The 14409-nt window shown below is 45.9% G+C and overlaps 1 protein-coding gene across 3 annotated transcripts in view; it reads right to left on the reverse strand.

Moving 5' to 3' along the window:
• PKIG (cAMP-dependent protein kinase inhibitor gamma) overlaps positions 1 to 14409 on the reverse strand; it is a 90712-nt gene that overhangs the window by 59144 nt on the left and 17159 nt on the right. For 2 of the 3 annotated variants that reach the window (XM_069751252.1, XM_069751250.1), the window contains exon 2: positions 10090 to 10174. The exons of the other annotated variant lie outside the window; for it this stretch is intronic. The gene's annotated coding sequence lies outside the window, so the exon portion shown is untranslated. The remainder of the gene's footprint in view (positions 1 to 10089; positions 10175 to 14409) is intronic. 3 annotated transcript variants of the gene reach the window in all.

Genomic DNA, 14409 nt, shown 5'->3' on the forward strand with positions numbered 1-14409 from the left:
CTTGGTACACTTGCAGAAAGTCAGGGACTTTGGAGGATTATAGGTCAGGTGTATGAGTAACCAATTATACCCAACAGGTAATAAGGATTATTTTCATATGTAGACTGAAGAACAGTCATTGTGAACTGAAACAGAAACAACTGTGTAGGAGGATTAAAGCTGGGTGAGGAACAGTCAAAAGGTGAGGTTGAGGAAGACCGTTTTATACACCATGGCAAGACAGAGGATTCCAAGATTTCAAAGCAGACTGGAGTTTCTTGAAGAAGCTCCTAGAAACGGGCAACGTTTAGGACTATAAACGCAGCGGATGGCCAAAGAAACTTAGTGCAACAGATGAAAGACATCAAGCTTTCCTACAGAATAGGAAGATGTCCAGCAGTGCCATCAGCTCAGATGTGACAGCAACCAGAGAAACCAGCTACACCCATCTTCTTCTGGCAAGAAGTGATCTTCATGGAAGAATTATGGCCAAAAAGTCATAACTTCAACATAGAAATGAGGCCAAGCGAGTCAACTATGCAGGAAAGCCTGCTGGGGCACAGAAACATCAGCAGGTGCTCTGGATTGAGGAGTCAAAATGTGAAGCATTCGGCTGTAAGAGAAGATCAGTACAATAATGAGAGTCTGCAGGCAACAGTGAAACATGAGGGAAGGTCCTGGAAAGTTTGGGGCTGCATTTCAGCAACAGGAGCTGGGAAATTGGCCAGGACTAAAAGGTGTCCTCAATGCTGAGAAATACAGGCAGATACATTTGCATCATGTAATACCATTAGGGCTGGCTCCAGGTTTTCGAGGGCCCCGGGCGAAAGAGTCTCAGTGGGCCCCCCCTTTAACACATACCCCGATTTATGATGCACAGATACGGCAGAGAAATGTATAGTACAATGCCAGATTTCACTTCTTACATGAGTGACAGCTATTGTAAATTCTGCAGTGTATATATACAGGAGGAAAGGTGCTGTGCAGTGTATATATACAGGAGAGGTGCTGTGCAGTGTATATATACAGGAGGAAAGGTGCTGTGCAGTGTATATATACAGGAGAGGTGCTTTTCTGTTTTGAGTTTTTCTATGAAACAAAGACTTTTCTACATAAACAACGTTGTTTGGTTTTGCGGCCCCAACAGATCTGTGCTACAAAGTAACAGGCGGCTCGGGCATTAATGAGGGACCTGATGCTGAATCCTTTCCACAAACCCTAATAACCCAATTAGTGCCCTGTCATTAGAAGCTCATTAAACACCTCCCTGTCCCGGGCAGTCATGTACAGTATGGGGGGATCCTGCAGCCCACCCCCTGACTGCTCCATACCATACACTGCCCTCTGTCGCGCTCACTATTACCCTGTGCATTTCTCCGTCATCGTTACCCCATGTTACACTTGTCACCCCCCACTACAGAGTAGCAGGGCAGTCAATGTCACCCCCTCCCGGACCCTAATGGCAGCAGGAAATGTCTGCTCCTCTATTGGGTTGGAACCTGATTTAATCGAGGAATAATGTGGATTTGTTGCCGGTGGCTGCAGGGGAAGGGTTAAGTGATGCCATGTCCTTGGTGGGAGCAGTGGCAGCTGCTGGGACCTGGACAGAGACAACCAATGTTGCTGTGACTGCACAGTGTGATGTGGAGGAGAGAAGCTGAGACTCCGGAGCAGAAATCACCCACATGCCAGCACTGGGCAGAGTCCCTCCAGTCACCAGCCTGGGGCCACAGGGCCCCAACATACAGCCCACAGCTCAGTTTTATCCATGGCAGCAGCTCCCCTTCCTACTGGCATCTGGTTAACCCCATTTATGCGGGTCGGATTGTTATCTTTAAGGTTTAGCAATAACCTTCATACAGATGGGAAGGGGTTAAGCTTCTTCCTATCCCACTGGTGCAGGTTTGGTGCAGCATGCATGTATTCTGGGAGAGCTGGGTGGCTACAGGCTGCACCCCACCAGCTGCTCCTCCAGACATCACCCACATTTTTAGGCAGCGGAGACAGACAGCAGCAGACTGAGCCACAACTTCAACCACTGCTGGATACCATAACACTCACTCAGTCACTGGTAGGACGGAGCTCCTCGGAATCTGCCTGATAAGTTCAGCTCAGCACTGCAGCCACCCAGGGGGGAGAGCAGAGAACGTGCTCTCTCCGCCCACAATGTCACACTGGCTGCCTTCTCTTAATCCCTATGTGTGCCTGCCTGGCTGCACTGCCTGAGTGAGAAGATGCTTGTGTCAGAGCTGGCACATAGGGGTTAAGAGAACGCAGCCAGCAGTGACATTGTGGGCGGAGAGAGCATGTTATCTCCTGCTCTGCTCTCCCAGCTGTAAGTGGGCCCCCCTCTCTCCCCAGGGCCCCGGCATTTGCCCGGAGTGCCGGGTGCTGACGCCGGCCCTGAATACCATCATGGCTCCAAATTTATTGTGCAGCAGAACAAAGATCCCAAACCTACAGGCAATGTCATTGAGAAATAGCTTCAACTTAAAGAAGAACAAAGAGCCCTGGAAGTGAAGATATGGCCCTACAGAGCCCGGCACTGAACAGAAACTACTCTGTCTAGGATTACATGAAGAGACATTGCAGAAGTCTCATTCACAGAAGATCTGTAGTTAGTTCTCCAAGATGTTTGGAACAACCTCCTTTTAATTCCCTTAAATAAAAAAAAAATGTGTGAAAAGTACCTAGAAGAATTAATGTGTGGAGTCAAAGGTCTGTCACACCAAATATCAATCTGATCATTTCTCTTGTTCATTCACTTTGCTAATTGAAAAATGTAAAATAAGCTATCATGCTTCTGAAAGCACTCTTAACTTGGAGCATTTTTTCATACCAGTCTTAAACCTTTGTAACGTGGGGTCTTTGCATGGCACGTTGCACAAGCAAACAATCAGAATCTTATTATGACCCCACTCGGACACCGATCACAGGTAAGAATTTTTTTTACATTTTTTATTCCCCAAATTAGTTTTCCATTTTTAAACTTGAACCAATGCTTCTTGGTGTATGGTGGTCATCATCACCCTGTTATTTCAGGCTTTCACAGGAAATGGCTATATCAATAATAACAGTAAAAGAAACCCCTTAAATTACACTCATCTACGCCATCACAATTCCGGCTTTGCCTATGTTATCACAGCTCAGCCACATTGAAATGATAACTCATAGTAGTGATTGTGGGGTGTTGGGGGCGGTTATGATCCCGATATGCTGTTATAGCAAGACTACCTCCATTTACTTTGAGGATGACCCTTTATTCAATACTATGTCCTTCTTGTATTCATCTACGTATCACTATCACGACCCCAGTTCTTTTTTGGGTTAGGACTTTCCCTTATGTAACTATTACGGTAATTTATAACCCTAATATGTAATAAATCATTGTAAAAGAAGGACTACAATCCTCATTAGTTCAGGATCTGAATCCTGCTATTGGAATTACAACCTCCATTCTCTCAGGATTATCACTCTCATCATCATATTATCAGGACATCCTTTATAATCAGGATAACAATTCTGCTATTTCAGAATTTTCTAGAGATTGATCCCTTAGTATAAGGGTATGTGCACACGATGCGGAGAACGCTGCGGATCCGCAGCAGTTTCCTATGAGTTTACATTGTAATGTAAACCTATGGGAAACAAAAAACGCTGTGCACATGCTGCGGAGAAAAACGCGCGGAAACGCAGCGGTTTACATTCCGCAGCATGTCACTTCTTTCTGCGGATTCCGCAGCGGTTTTACACCTGCTCCAATAGAAAACCGCAATTGTAAAACCGCAGTGAAATCCGCAGAAAAACTGCAGTAAATCCGCGATAAATCTGCAGCAAAAACGGCGCGTTTTTGCCCTGCAGATTTATCAAATCCACTGCAGGAATATCCGCAGTGGACCATTCTACGTGTGCACATACCCTTAATGTATGTGGTGGATCTCTGCCTTCCGACATCACGCTCTTCACCTTGGATCATTTTTCCATCCGCTGTCCTGAAATGATTTGTCACAATTTGCATTTTCGTCAAAACGCCTTAACCAGTTTGCATAACAAAATACAGGGATTGGTTTGGTGTCCGAGACGTGAGGACATTCTGTAACAGACAGAGATGATTGGTTTTAATTACAGCCGTATCCGGCCAAAGACACGAACGATGGTATCCATTACTTGTTCTACTTAGTACAGAAAAATGCTGCCATAAAGTCTCCACTTACCAACTAAATCAGAAGCAGAAAGAGGTGGTCATAATTAAAGTCCTGACGTAGGCGCTATTGCTTCCCTTCTTTTCTATGAGCTTACCCTTGCCAACCCCATCATTGCCAGTCACAATGCCAGTCTCTTCCCGAAAGTCACATCTTCTAAGCAATCAACTGCAAAACTGGGACATCACTGTGTGAAATGTCCTGGAAGGGCAGTAGTGAGTCTTCTCCTTTTACCCTCTGGCATAAATCCCTGAATTTTAGTCATTTGCATAATAGCTATTCATATGAATTCCAACAGCATCAAGTTGGCCTCAAGTGACCAGCAAAATGGACCATGTCTTCAAAACAGAGGAAGGACAAAATCACCCCATGTGGTTCACTTTTTATTTTTCTACATATTGATACAGATAGGATTACATATTTAGTTACACATTATGGCTTCAATTTATCAAAAATGGCTTTTAGCACATCAGTCTTGTTGAAAAATGAGCTGGATTAAGATACTAGGTTGTCCACCACTTTTGGTTTGGTTGGGGTCCTACACTCGGAACCCCGCTGATTAGCTGTTGTCAGTATTGGAGGCCGCCAGCTGGAATTGCTCAATTGCAGAGCTGCGCTGTCTTCTGATAGTGGCCACAGTCAGGTATTACACATCTATTCAAATCAATAGGAGGCGGATGTGCGGGACCTTGCCGAGGTCACTATCAGAAGATGGAGCAGCTCCACAAATGAGCATTTCCGACCAACGGCCACCAACACCAGCTGATCGACGGGGTGCCAGGTATCGGACCCAGACCGATCAGATATAGATGACCTATCCTAAGAATAGGTCATCAATGATAAAGCAGTGGACAACCTTTTTAATTGAAGGGAACCCGACAGCTGAAACATGCTGCCCGATCCACCGGCAGCACATAGGCACTGGCTGTATGATTTATACCATATATGTCTAATGCTGAAATGCAGTGGCGTTTCAGAGACAAACACACTTTAGAAGCTGCAGCGGACCGAGCCGCACAGGAGATTTGTCAGACCGGTAGGTCCCTGGCAACTTCTCCCCGCCCACTTCCCTGGAGTGACAGGTCTCTACCTATACACGCATTCACTCAAGGAGATCTGCCTGTCCAACTAGACTCCCATGAGGCTTGATCCCTGGATGGATTTTAAAGTATTTGTTTCTCTGAGTGTTAAAAATACATAGCTGAAATCATAAAGCCAACGTCTGATGCATGCTGCCAGTGGATCAGTGGATTAGGCAGCATGTATCAGCTGTCACATATGATTTTTAAATAGGGTTATCCAGTTGTCCACAGGATAGGGGATCACTTGCTGATCGGTGGTGGTCTGTCTGATTGCTGGGACCCACACCAATTGGTAGATTGGGGAAATACAGTGTGTCCGTAAAGTCATGGTGCACTTTTGGTGTCCTTTCTCTGGCCCAATAGTATCAAACCTGTTCATGAGGAGAGATAACAAGAACCAATCAAACAACACAAACTCATTTAAGCTGTTGAGGAGCCCCCAGATAGATTAACCCCTGATAAACTGAACTCTGATTAATACACTGCCATGTCTGTAACATCATGCAACCACAAGCTTAGCCAGCAGTGCGGTTTTCCATGCCAGTCGAGATGTGCACGGTACAGAGGAAAGTTCAGTGTGTTCTGTGAGATGATGATGCAAGATTTTTGCAGAAGATTGTGTTTAGTGATGAGGCGACCGTCTGTATCTGTGGACATGTTCAGCAGCCCATATTCGGACGTTATGGCGATGAACATCCTCATGCCTACGTTGAGTACAAACGTAACACCCCTAAAGTGAACATGTGGTGTGGCCTGATGCATGATAAGGTGATAGACTGCTCTGCGAAAAAAAAAGGGCCTGTGTCGGAAAACACGTATCCTGTCATGCTGGAATTGTATGCAGTGCCACAATTTCCAGAAGGTGTCATCTTTCAACAGGACGGTGCTCCTCCACACTACGCTACCATTGTTCGTGAGTCTCTGGATAGGACATTCCCCTGGCGGTGGATAGGCAGGGGTTCTGTCAAGCCATGGCCACCACGATCCCTGGATCTGATGCCCTTAGACTTTTACTTTTGAGGTTATGTGTAGCAAGATGTGTACATTGAACACATCAACGACATTAAACAGAGAATCACAGACATTATTCACTCTGTTAGGCCGGGTTCACATTAGCGCATGTGTGCGCAGCGTACATATATTTAACATTGTGTACGCAGGGACATGTGTTTGCATCAGTTAGCGTAGTTTCGCGGTGTGCGGTAAATGCAACATGTTGCATTTTTTGAGGCGTCAAATATGCGCAGGCATACGGATGCGGATGAGTGCTTATAAATAATGCATTACTGTCTATGGGAACGCATTGATACGCAAGGACATGTGTACGCATGCGTTCAATGCGCATACGTACTTCGGACTGCGCATGTCCAAGAACTGATTTAGACACGTCCATTGAGACACGCTCTCCTGGAAATATCGAACCCATGCGCATAAACGCAGGCAAAAATCACATGCAGCGATGTTTTTGGCGTCATGCGGATAAAAGACACAGCATAACCATGCATTTGAATGCATTTGCGCATGCAGATGATACACTGCGCACAGATACGCTAATGTCAACTTAGGCTATGTGCACACGTTGCGGATTGGGGTGCAGAATTTTCCACACAAAATCTGCATCTCCTGGCAGAAAACGCAGGTGCAGATTTGCCGCGGATTTTCTGCATTTTTGTTGCGGAATTGATGAGGATTTTCTGCGGTTTTTACCCCTGCGGATTTCTATAATGGAAGGGGTCAGTTCCGCACAAAAGAAGTAGCATGCTACTTCTTTTGATCCGCAGTGGTTTTCATGCGGATTTTTCCGCACTATTAGCACAGCATTTTTTTTCTATTGATTTGCATTGTACTGTAAATCACTTTGCGGAACTGCAGCGTTTCTGCACGGAAAAATCCGCTGCGGCTCTGCACTAATTCCGCATCGTGTGCACACAGCCTAAAGGTACCATTACACTAAACGACTTACCAATGATCACGACCAGCGATACGGCCTGGCCGTGATCGTTGGCAAGTCGTTGTGTGGTCGCTGGGGAGCTGTCACACAGACAGCTCTCTCCAGCGACCAACGATCAGGGGAACGACTTCGGCAACGTTGAAACGGTCTTCAACGATGCCGAAGTCCCCCCTGCGACCCCCTACATACTCACTACATACTCACATTCTGATGTCTGTCACGTCCCCCGCCGTCAGCTTCCCGCACTGACTGTGTCAGCACCGGCCGTAAAGCAGAGCACAGCGGTGACGTAACCGTTATGCTCTGCTTTACGGCCGGCGCTGACAGTCAGTGCAGGGAAGCTGACGGCGGGGGACGTGACAGACATCTGAATGGGAGTATGTACTGTTTTTTTTTTTTTTTACAATGGTAACCAGGGTAAATATCGGGTTACTAAGCGCGGCCCTGCACTTAGTAACCCGATGTTTACCCTGGTTACAAGTGAACACATCGCTGGATCGGCGTCACACACGCCGATCCAGCAATGACAGCGGGTGATCAGCGACCAAAAAAAAAAGTCCTCATCATTCCCCACGACCAACGATCTCCCAGCAGGGTCCTGATTGTTGGTCGCTGTCACACAGAACGAGATCGTTAGCGGGATCGTTGCTACGTCACAAAGCGTGACGTTGCAACGATATCGTTAACAAAATCGTTATGTGTGAAGGTACCTTTAGCCTTACACCAGACGCCCTTACCCGTGTGTGGCAAGAACTTCATTATCATTTGGATGTGTGTAGGGCAACAAATGGAGCCCACATCGAACTGCACTGAATATGTATGAAACTGGGAGAGTTTATTTTATTTGGAGCAGATTTCACATTTCTATCGCCTTATGTCGCTTTCCAGTGACTGGTCAAAAGTGCACCATGACTTTACGGACACACTGCATTATCCCTATTTCGAGATGGAGCAGCAAATCGCTACTCCATTCATTACCTATTGGGCTTGATAGCAAGATAGGAAATGCATGGAGCGCAGGTCGTACATGTACACTGCAGATTGATTTTTATGGGGATAAAAGTTCCTAGTTCTGCCGATCGGAGTGGGTCCTGGCGGTCCATGTGAATAGTTACTAACTTGGCTTATCTGGACATCCACCAAGTGGCATGAGGTCATTCCCTTCAATGCTCTGGGTGCGGTCTTTGAGCCGGTGTTCACAAGACTGGTCCTATTTTACAGAGCAGTGGTGGTCTGACTGCTGGCACCAATCACCACTTAGCAGAATGGGGCACATTTACCCTCATTACAAGAGTGGGGCAGTGCGCACAGGCGATTGCCACTTCATTCATTCACTTTGTTGCTTCAGAGTACAAAGTCCTGGAATCCCAAGGAAAAGCAATCAAGCTGCGGTTGCGTGTGCGCACTGGAGCTCCACGCTAAGGAAGATAAAAGTGCCCCATTCTGACAGTCGGTAGGGGTCTCATGGTGATTGCTTCTTCCTACTGGAATACATAATTACCGTAGGTCCCTATAATCCACTGAGTGGAGCGACATAATCTATTGCACCATGTCCCAAAGAGTTTCCCCATTTCCGTGCGGTGATCATTTAGGCATAGACAGTGGGTGATATTTTTCTTATTAACAGGTAAGGGGGCTGCTGTGACCACCATTTATGAAGGGCTTTATTTAGATTACTAAGACCCAATACTAGAGCAGAATCTTAGTTTTCTTTTTTAAATTTTTACTCAAGATTCTTAAATAAACCCGACCAGAAAAACGACATTGCTTTAGAATCCATGACTTGGAGCTTTTCCTTCTTTTTCCCTTTTATCTAGGAGATACAAACCCTTCTGTCCTGTGACGGCGTGGAGCCCAAATTTACAGTCCGGGTGTAGCAACGCTGCAGCGTATGAGATCACAATGTGCGGTAGACCGCGCTCCTTTATGGAAAGCACATCAGGAAACCACAATTATTTTGCATGCAATTATGCAAATACCTGAATAGCTCTGTGGGTACAGTAAGAAAAACAGCAGGTGCTATATATAGGCCTCCAACTACAGGGTGCCATGAGGGAGAGAAACGACGGGAAGCAGAGCTATACTGGCCAAGAAATCACTTCTGAACAATGGTCTCGTGGCAAATCAGCTAGACTTTCATGACATACGGCTATAAATGCGGTGGCCAACAAGCCCAGGTGACCACTGTCTGAGGTTTTCTTAGAACAGCATTGGGTCAGGCTACCAATACCCTCGGTTATCAGCTAAAGCCAACGCTAGCCAGGAATTACTGCAATATTACATGGTGGCCAATCAGCTAAATGGCCAACTACATAACAAGGACAACTCTGGTCTTCCAGGATAGGAGTTGCTCACCAGTTGCCTTCTTCTGCCGTTTCCAGTGCCGCTCCGGCATCACATGTAAATCTATGAGGCTCACCAGTTGCCATCTTATGCCGTTTCCAGTGCCACTCCGACATTACATGTAAAACTAAGAGGCTCACCAGTTGCCATCTTCTGCCGTTTCCAGTGCCGCTCCGACATCACATGTAAATCTATGAGGCTCACAACGATGCTAAACAGTCTCTCATAGGCTACGTTCACATTGGCGTTCCGCCAATGTGCGTCGCTGTTGCGCCGGCGACGCAGCGGCGACGCGCCCCTATGTTTAACATAGGGGACGCGTGCGTTGTTTTGGTGGCGTTTTTCGCCACGTGCGTCGTTTCCGACGCTAGCGTCGGACGCAAGAAAACGCTACATTGTAGCATTTTCTGTGCGTCCGATTTTCGTCAAAAACGGCGCACGCGTCGCAAAACGCGCGCGTTTTTACGTGCGTCGCGCGTTGCGTCGCCGACGCAGGGCGGCGCAACGCTAGTGTGAACCTAGCCATACTTACATTGAGAAAGTGACGTCCGCTCCATACAGAAGACACTGTGCGATTCGGCAGGTCACAAATGGCGCCACGTGACACCGGAGTGCTGCTGGAAATGGCAGAAGACAGAACAGTGAGTGCTGCAATACAGGTTGGATTTGTGTGATTCTTTAAATTTCCTCATCCATTATTAAGGATTAAAAGGGCTATTCCGATCTTGGACGTTATTGGCATATTTACAGGCCTTGCCATTAATGTCAGACAAATGCGAGTCTCGCGTCTCAATCATACCCACCTCCATAATAACAGGGGTCTCCGCGAGCCAACGAGCAGGATAGATGGAAGGGTGGCTGTGCACGTGCAGGGCTCTCCTTATTCACTTCTATAGGGGTTAGGCTATATGGATATGCCAGAAACAGCCAACATCAGAATACCGTTTTAAATAATCCTATTAAAAGTTTGAATGGATGCTTAAAGGGGCTGTCACAGTTTAGGAAAAAAAATGCTTGGATTTTTTTTTTTCCCCATAAAGAGCGGTGCTGTGTTTGGTGTTCCAGGTAATAAATGAATGGGGCTGTCCTGTAATACCAGACACGGCCTAAAGACGGGAGTGGCGCCATCTCTGCAAAGACTCAATGGTATCAGCTCCGAACACCTCCAGAAGCTGGAACAAATGACAAGCTGCGGCCAAATTATCGTGAGGCTTTCTTTCTTATCTCATTGTTTCAGATGCACCAAGACCTGAACCTGTGCTCCGTGTTCATCAGCTAAAACTTTCCTAATTGGGGGTGCTGTAAATTGGCATTTACTGGATGCCCTAAAATTCGCCATGGCAGCAACCCGACACCTTTTTTTGTAAGCTACGTTACGTGTCGACCACTATATTGAGGTGAGAACGTCTATGTACTAGAGACTAATGTTATATCCATATACTGGAGATGAATTAATCGGCTACTCCTATTCTGCATCTTTAAGATTACCGTAGCTTTGGATTTAGACCAAAGAACCAGTGAAGACGAGGAATACTTCCCTTGTACCGGCCCTCTAAGGCGCAATGTTATATGATACATTTATCCTTAGCTGAACTCCTACGTAAATTAATATATCCATCTTGGTCATTTTTATCTCACCAGTCTGAAAAAGGAACTCGTCCAAGAAACTACAACTGCTGCTACAAAAATGAACTGCCTGTCCTAGCGCGGGCCGGCAATGTCTGCTCCTTCATATCCTTGCCCAGTATAGCGATTACCATTTATCACATGTGACATGTTTGGGCAGGATGCACAATAAAGCCATCTACCAGGAGTCACACTGAGTACCTCCACAAGATGATGGTACTATTGTGCTCCTCATAAAATATGACAGAAGCAATCGTTCCTACTGAATTTGGGATGTCACACGGCACGCCACTCTGTATTAACTGTACGGCACCTCACCAGAAAAACCCACCTCATGGTTTGATGAGTGCTGCTTTTGACAAAAACAATGACAACCGAATGATTTTGGCTTCTGTATATAATAATGTCCATATCATTGGGAAGCCTTGACCGTGGAGTCAGTCCACAATGATAAAAGGGCCTTACTATGAAATGTACCTGCTGGTGCATGGTAAATAAAGTCTCTTATGGAGTGTCTAAACTTATTTTCCGGCTAGGTTTTTGCTATAATTTACTCTCGCGGAAACCATCCACCACCAGATGTAAGAGGTCTTACAGACTAAAGTTAAATCTTAGAACTACAGGTCTTGATTAGAAGCGCCTGCCTAGCTTTGACTAAGAACCAGGACAGGTGTTCACCTTGGTCTCTCAATCAAGCAGGGAAAACCAAGCAGATTGGGTTATATTGTAGCTGGGGAGAGACAAACCAGAGTCACTCTGAAAAAGAGGCTGCACACGGAGTGTGCACCAAACTGCAAGTATCAGTGGCTTCTATGGACAATAGTCGTTTTGTGTTTGACCGAGCTGGGACTAGCTCAGCCGTGTATGTGTTGTGTAGCCAGGGTCTATATTGTTTAGTTAGCATCTGGGCAGGGCTAGAAACGTTTGGTTTATAGTTTGCTTTTGGTGCTGTGCAACATATGGAATTAAACGACACAAGAATCCAGTGTCTGTATGAACGGTGCCTACTGCTGAGCGTGAATCCCTACAGTATCTGCAAGGCAGGTCAATCATTGGGATTTTGCCAAAGCAGAATCTCCATCAAAGTGAAGAAATAATCATCTATAAAGAATTGTTTTAGGGTCTTGCCTACATTAGTACAGAGGGAGGACCATACTTAAAAAATCTCTGACCATTCTTGACTGGCCCAGCCAGAGCCCTGACCAAAACCCAATTGAGCATCTCTGGAGAGACCTGAAAATGGCTGTCCACCAACGTTCACCATCCAACCTGACGGAACTGGAGAGGATCTGCAAGGAAGAATGGCAGAGGATCCCCAAATCCAGGTGTGAAAAACTTGTTGCATCATTCTCAAGAAGACTCATGGCTGCACTACCTCAAAAGGGTGCTTCTACTCAATACTGAGCAAAGGGTCTGAATACTTATGACTATGTGATATTTCAGTTTTCTTTTTTAATAAACTTGCAAAAATTACTACATTTCTGTTTTTTTTCAGTCAAGATGGCGTGCAGAGTGTGCATTAATGAGAAAAAAATGAACTTTTTTGAATTTACGAAATGGCTGCAATGAAACAAATACTTTCCATACCCACTGTAATACACTCAGATGAGGCTCACTGCCTGAATATTCCAATAGTTGCCGTTTGCTGCCACTCTAGGCTGCTAGAAGTTCTGCTATTGTCCTTATGACAAACCTGGCATTGCTACAACGCCAGGTAACTGAGCTGTACCACTGTCATCTCCGCATTGGAATCTGTGACAAACGTTACTCTGTTCTTGCTGAGTCAACTCTGTTATACTGCTGCCAGCTTTGCATAGGACTCTGTGGCAAAGTCAGCTCTGCTTTATCCCTATTAACCTTACATTAGACTGTGACAAACTCCGCTCTGTTATCGTTTTGTCAACTCTGCTATACTGCTCAAGTAGTTATTTACAAGAGAGTATACTGTGGGAAGAGTCAGGATAAGCATTTGGCTCCATGGAAGCGGCATAAAAGATTATTATGTGATAAATAAGAAAACAACAGCTGCTTCCAGTCACATCAGCTAATAGGCTGTACACAAACATCTCATCTTCCCAGAGAGGAGCGCTCATACTACTCACTACTGATCTAAGGGATGGGCAGTGGGAGCCCGGAGTGGGCAAAGTAATGGCAACAGCTGGTGAGCTGAAGCACAGCGATAAAATAGGCAGGATGATCGGGCACAACTGTAAAAATAGAACATTACAAAAGAGACTGCAGACAATCAGGCACCAACAGTTCAGTACTAGAGGTAAAAGGAAAAACATGACTGCTCCCAAACAGCGCCACACTTGCCCATGGGTAATGTCTGGTACTGCAGCTCGGCTCTAGTGAAGTGAGTAGAGCAGAGTTGCAATACCCCACACTAACTGTGGACAGATGAGGCGCTGTTTCTAGAGGAAGCAGTCACGCTTTTAGAATCCTCTAGATCCCCTTTAAAAGATAAATTGCACATTCATAGAAACAGATACACTTCATCGTCTCCTGGGCTTTTGCAAATCTTGTTGGGAAGTATGACTGTGTCAACCATGCTGGAAGCCCCATAGTGAAGCTCCCAAGTGGGGTGGATAAAGACTGCTGTCACACCGCATGCCCAGCCGCAACTACATTCATTCTCTCTGGGTCGGCTGGAAAGCCGAGTGCAGCGCTCAGCATGTGCACTACCGCGCCATTCTAACGGGGATAAAGTGCCCTGTTCTGCAGATCGGCGAGGGTCCCAGCAGTCTGACCCCGACCAATCGCTAAGTTTTCACTTAAACTGTGGATAGGTGATCCTTTCCATCACCGCACAACCCCTTTAAGGCTAAGTTCACATCGCATTAGTGCCATCCATTAAACGAATTGCGCTAACGCATGGTAGCATTACATTGGCATGTGTTAGCAATAGAGGTCTATGCACAGAGAACGCATCCGTTCGCTGTGTGTTAGACCTAACGTACCCGAAAACGCGGTACACCGCATTTGAGGGTGCGGCACAAAGTAACGCATCATCGCTAACGCATGCCAATTTTGACAAGCGTTAAGATGCGTTATGATAATGGAAGTCTATGGTCGCATTAACGGATCCGTTACACTGCGTTAGTGCCGCTAAGTAATGGATCCGTTAAACGGATCACCCTAACACAATGTGAACCTAGCCTAAGGCAAACAATATTTTTGCTTCACAAGTATGAGAAGCACAAAACATTGACCTTAAAGAGGTTGT

This window comes from Ranitomeya imitator, chromosome 2 (genome assembly GCF_032444005.1).
Source record: "Ranitomeya imitator isolate aRanImi1 chromosome 2, aRanImi1.pri, whole genome shotgun sequence".
In the NCBI taxonomy this organism is placed as follows: Eukaryota; Metazoa; Chordata; class Amphibia; order Anura; family Dendrobatidae; genus Ranitomeya; species Ranitomeya imitator.